The sequence below is a fragment of the Orycteropus afer genome, unplaced genomic scaffold, assembly GCF_000298275.1.
Source record: "Orycteropus afer afer isolate SDZICR_OR568_19922 unplaced genomic scaffold, OryAfe1.0 scaffold00491, whole genome shotgun sequence".
Taxonomy (NCBI): domain Eukaryota; kingdom Metazoa; phylum Chordata; class Mammalia; order Tubulidentata; family Orycteropodidae; genus Orycteropus; species Orycteropus afer.
Window position 1 is genome coordinate 356,241 of NW_006922078.1, and position 5,711 is coordinate 361,951.

At 47.1% G+C, this 5,711-nt stretch overlaps 1 pseudogene; it reads right to left on the bottom strand.

Annotated features, from left to right (window-relative positions):
• Positions 1–1,177, bottom strand: part of LOC103209347 — a 6,182-nt pseudogene extending 5,005 nt beyond the window's left edge.
• Between the last annotated feature and the right edge of the window lie 4,534 nt (positions 1,178–5,711).

Sequence of the window (5,711 nt, forward strand, 5' to 3'; positions counted from 1 at the left end):
TCTTTCTGGTATTCTTTGCCTTGAGCCAAGATCCATCTGACAGCAGCTATGATATCCCTTGTTCCATGTCCTCTTCTGAATCCAGCTTCACCTCTGGAAGTTCTCTGTCAATATACTGCTGCGACCGTTTTTGAAATGTCCCCACAGCTGGGGGAGGGTGGCTTGCCTTTCAGTAGCCAGCTCTCTTTCCTCTGTCCACCAGGGATGCCCACACCTGCTCCTGCCTTTTATCCTCAAGCCCAGGAAACCTGGGTTTCTGTGATGAATGCAGGCTACCCTTGTTCCCCTGGACTGAGAGACCCATGGGTGGGTGGGAGCTGCCTGGGGACAGTGGGGTACACAGGACACCCCTGGGTTTGATTGACAGAGAAGACAGGGCTGGACATATACACAGGTGACCCTCACCTGGGTCTCACATACATATTGCTATGTGGATCCAAAGTATCAAGCACAAGACTCATCCCATTTCTAATTATGTCTTGTTCCCCTTGGAAGGAAGGTTGCACAATCTACTTCTGTAGTGATACTGCCTCAGAAACCCAAGGAGGGATAGATAGGAGTCAGATCCCAGTCCATGGCAGTGAGTTTTGTTTGTTTGCTTGTTTTCTTGGTGGGAAGATCCCCACAAATCAACCATGGCAAAGGGAGATCAGTGTGGTGCAGCATGTATGATTGCTGGCCTGGTCTGCAGCCCTCCACACACACATGCATGTTCACACATACCCATGTGTACACATGCATACACCCTTTGTGCACATACATGTGCATACATATATTCATGTGCATATAAATGTACACATCACACTAATCTATGTGCACACACATGCATACATACAAGTATACACATTTGCACACTCATGTACACATGCACACAAAGAGACACAGACATGCACACACACATATACACACATGCACATGGAAGTACACGTGCTTATACACACACACCATTCATGGACCCTTCAAGTCCCACTGCCCACACCAGCATGCAGGTGGAGGCAGGTTTCTGAGCCAGCTCAAGTCTCTGGTGCTGAGAGCTGGGGAAAGGGGGCTCCGAGGGCTTCAGGGAGTCCATCTGGGCCAGAGGGGCTGGCACAGCCAGTGCAGGAGGTGAGAACAGCCACCTGCACTTGTAACACCCAAGTGACCTCTGTGTCCTCTGCCTGATGCTGTAGGCCATGGTCCCTGTTGGGCCCCTGCCTAAACCTCCACCCCACACAGGGATCCATAGGTGTGGCCCAATCTTGCACTAGGGATGGCCTCAGAGCATCCCCGTTCTCTGTCATGCTCACACACAGCTCAGGTATCATGTCTGGCCTTCTGTAGAGTCCTGGTTTTCCCTGCCTTCAAAGCCAGAGCCTCCTGTCTATCATCTTGTGTATCTGTGCCCTGCTCACATGCCAAGTCCCATATGTGCTATTTTGTGTGTCTTTAGGGATACACACCTCAGTCTCCTCACCAGATGATGTTGCCACAAACCCAGTAAATAGGGATGGAAGGGACATTGCTGGCCATGAAGCATCAAAGGTTGAAGGTGGGAGGGATGGTGGGAAGACGGTTCTGGTGAAGGGACACACATCTGCTTGAAGCTTGGTGACAGGGATCACAGTGCTCTGATGACCTTAGTGAGAAAGGAGAGGAAACCTCATCCGCAGGGCCAGCCTTGAGAAAGCCACAAGAAAGTCCCACAACACCCCCACTGGCCACTCAGGGACAAGGACAAGATCATGAGTGTCAGAACCTTCTAGAACTTCCAGCACACACAGAGGGAGCTACAGGGCTGGTGTGCTCTGTGTGTCTGAGAATACCAGGGACACCGACAGCACAGGGTGTCTTCTGGTAGAAAGCACCGTGCAACAGTCAGAGTTTCCCACCCTGGGGCTGTCTGCTGGGAAGGGATGAGCACCCATCCTTGGATGTGTTGGAGCCTGGGAGAAAGGCACAGTTAAGTCAAGAATGTGGTCTGACCCAAACCAGAGGGGCCAGGGATTAAAGCAGTTCCAACTCAAATCACCTGCATGAAATTGGCCAGAGGGCCATGCCTGAGGTTAGTGCTGCTCAAAGCTGGAGAGTAATTGTCTTTGGTCCCCAAGCCAGCCTCATGCACTATGCATCACGAGCCAGAACCCAACTTTCAGGCTTTCTTCCACTTAGGCGACCACTTAGGCGATAGTCGGAAAGCCAATTGAAAAATCTACTCGCGCCGCATCTTCATTTTAGCCTCTGCTCATCAGTTGGGGCCTCTGGGAGCAGAGAGTTCCATGGCATTCATTACGAGGCTCAGTGTGGGGACCGTTCAAGGTCAGAGCCAGTGTGCACACACCCAGTCCCCCGGCAATCGCCGGCAGCCAATCACCAGGCCTCACATCTCCAATCGGGGCTCCGTCAAGCATGAACTATCAAATTATTGCCAATTCCAGCGGATTTTCTAACAGACAATGGAAAATTGTCGGCTCACTTTGTATGTGACTTCTACCCACTTTCTTATTTATTCCGAAATAACAGTGAAAGGTCATGGGCCTGGCATATGCAGCCAGCTCTCTGCTGTTTATTGAGTTTTTTATGCTTGGTTTAAAGCTGAATTACTGGGTCATAAAGTGAAAATGCATTTATGCCCTTCAGGAAAATCTGTACATAAGAATTAAATTGTATTATGAAAAGCAGATAGTGGCGTCTGGATGCTCAGAAGAATTGATTAGGAGATCAAAGTGGCTCGTGGAAACATTCTAATTACTCAACCTTGTCACCGCCGGGGCGTTTTTTCCATTTGGAAGCATTACCTCTGGGCTCTCCTCTTGTCCCTTTGCCTGTGACTGTATTTCCTGGCTGGTGCTCTGCTGGGCTGGTGGTGGATGTGCAGTTGTTAGTCAATTAGGGGTACTTTGCTGAGGGGACCCCAGAGGGCATTACCCAGCACAGGACTGACGACCAATTTCCTCCTGGGAAATGTCACCCAGGGCACTCACCAAAACAAAAATGTCCAGGACCTGCCCCTTGGGACTCTGTGAGCCATGACCAATCCACAGATGATGTTGGTGGCATCCAATGGGACAGTGAGAACTACAGAGAGGCAGTTGGGTTCCTGCAAGATGCAGCCACAGAGGACATAAGCCACTTGACCACAGAACAAGGCAGCAAGTGCTTCTGAAGTGAGCCCTACATTGCAGGCTGTTGTGATGTGTTGCTGAGTCAATTCTGAGTCATGCTTCCCCATGGAACAGAGTAGAATGGCCCAGTTGGCTCTCTATCCTAGGCTATAATTGTTATGGAAGCAGATCACAAGGTCTTTCTCCACCAGGGCTGCTGGATGGGTTAAAACTGCCAACCTTTTCATAGGTATTTGAGCACTTAACCATTGCACCACCAAGGATGCTGAAAACATTCCTTAAGATCAGTTCGTTGAAAAAGATACCATGTTTGGTAAAGTGGAGGTCAGGAAACCTCCAATAAAACATTTGTTGGATTGACACAACAGCTGCGACAATGGGCTTTCTCATATGAACCATCAGGAAGGTGGCCCAGGACTGGTCCAGTTCACACGAGTCTAAGTTGACCCGACAGTTACTAACAATGAATAAAACCAAACCAAACTCACTGCCGTCAAGTCGATTGTGACTCAGATTGACCCCTCCTTGGGTTTCTGAGGCAGTATCTCTATGGAAGAAGATTGCCCAGCCTTCCTTCCGAGGAGTGGCTGGTGGGTTTAAACTGCCAGCCTTCTGGTTAGCAGTCAAATGCCTTAGCTACTACACCACCAGAGCTCCTTAACAATGATCAGCAGAGTGAAATGCTATTTGAAAACAAAGCACATTCATTGTTTTAGAATAGAGTATAAATTTTGTATGACTTTTAAGATAAGAGAAAATGATCTTTATCTTAAGAGGACATGTTTGGTGACAAAGTTGTTAAAGCACACATGGCCCGCAGCCCCAGCACATCATCAATTGGCTTCTTGTGGATTGAACTGGATCCCCTAGAGATACATAGAAGTCCCTGCCCCTGTACCTGCGAAGATGACCCTGTTGGGAAACTGGGTCTTTCTCTGAAGATGTTATCCGTTGAATCATACGGGAGTAGGATGGGTCCTCATCCCCATCCCTCTGTTGTTGTTATATGCTGTCAAGTCACCTCTGACTCGTAGCAACCTTATATACAACAGAACAAAACACTGCCCAGACCTGCGCCAGCCTCACAATCACTGCTATGCCTGATCCCATCATTGCAACCAGTGTGTCCATCTATCTCATTGAGAGTCTTCTCCGTTTTCAATGACCCTCTACTTTACCAAGCATGGCATCCTTCTCCAGGGAATTGTCCCTTCTGACAACACAAACAAAGTACATGAGACAAAGTCTGGCCATTCTTGCTTCCAAGCAGCATTCTGCCTGTACTTCTAGGTAGATGTGTTTGCTCTTTCGGCAGTCCATGGTATTTTCATTCTTTGCCAGCACTGCAATTCAAAGATATCAACTTTTCTTCAGTCTTCCTTATTCATTGTCCAGTTTTCACATGCATGTGAGGATTATGAAAATACCATGGCTTGGGTCAGGCGCATCTTAGTCTTCAAAGTGACACCTTTGCTCTTTAATACTTTAAAGAGGTCTTTTGCAGCAGATTTGCCCAGAGCAGTATGATGTCTGATTTCTTGACTGCTGCCTCCATGGGGGTTGATCGTGGATCCAAGTAAAATGAAATCACTGATAACTTCAATGTTTTCTCTATTTAGGGTGGTGTTCGTCATTAATCCAGTTGTGAAGATTTTCATTTCCTTTATGTTCAGGTGCAATCTTACTGATGACTCTGGTGTTTGACTTTCATAAGTAAACGCTTCATGTCATCCTCACTTCCAGCAAGCAAGGTTGTGTCATCTGCATATTGCAGGTTGTTAATGAATGTTCCTCCAATCCTGCTACTGCATTCTTCTTCATATAGTCCAGCTTCTGGTATTATCTGCTCAGCATACAGATTGAATAAGTATGGGGAAAGGACACAACCTAACAAACACTCTTCCTGATTTTAAACCATGCAATTACCTTTGTTCTGTTTAAACAACACCCTCTTGGGCTATGTATAAATTCCTCATGAGCATAATTAAGTGTTCTGTAATTCCCATTATTTGCAATGCTATTCATAATTTGTTATGATCCATAGTTCATTCTGCATGGTGTTTTATTAAATGGGAAAAGGGACATGAACATAAGGTCACATGTGGAGAAGAAAGACACCATGTGAAGACAGAGACAGGTGTATCTACAACAGGAAAGGAGACCAAGGATTGCTAGCCTCCACCTGAAGGTTGCAGAGAGCATGGAATGGTTCCCCTTTTAGAGCCTCAGAAGGTTCCTGATCATGATGACCAGCTCCAGTTCTGTGAGACAATAAAGGTCTGTTCTTACAAGACACCCAGTTAATAGTATTTTGTTATGGCAGCCCCAGCAGAAATGGAGAAAGCATAAAATTCCACATAGGGTCTCATTTTCTAAAAGCATGTGTTCAGGACTTCTGAACTGCAGACTTGAGAAGAAAAGGCTGACTCAGGCCTAATAGAATAAGGTGGGTGTCTCTGTTCACTTTTGGCCAGGGGCAAATTACCTAATGAGCAAGGTAGGCATATGCTTAAGGTATCAACACAACTGAAGCCCCCGTGGTACAAAGCAAAGACCCACAGGTGCCAAGGAGACAGGACACAGTTGATAAGGCATCTGGCAGCTAAC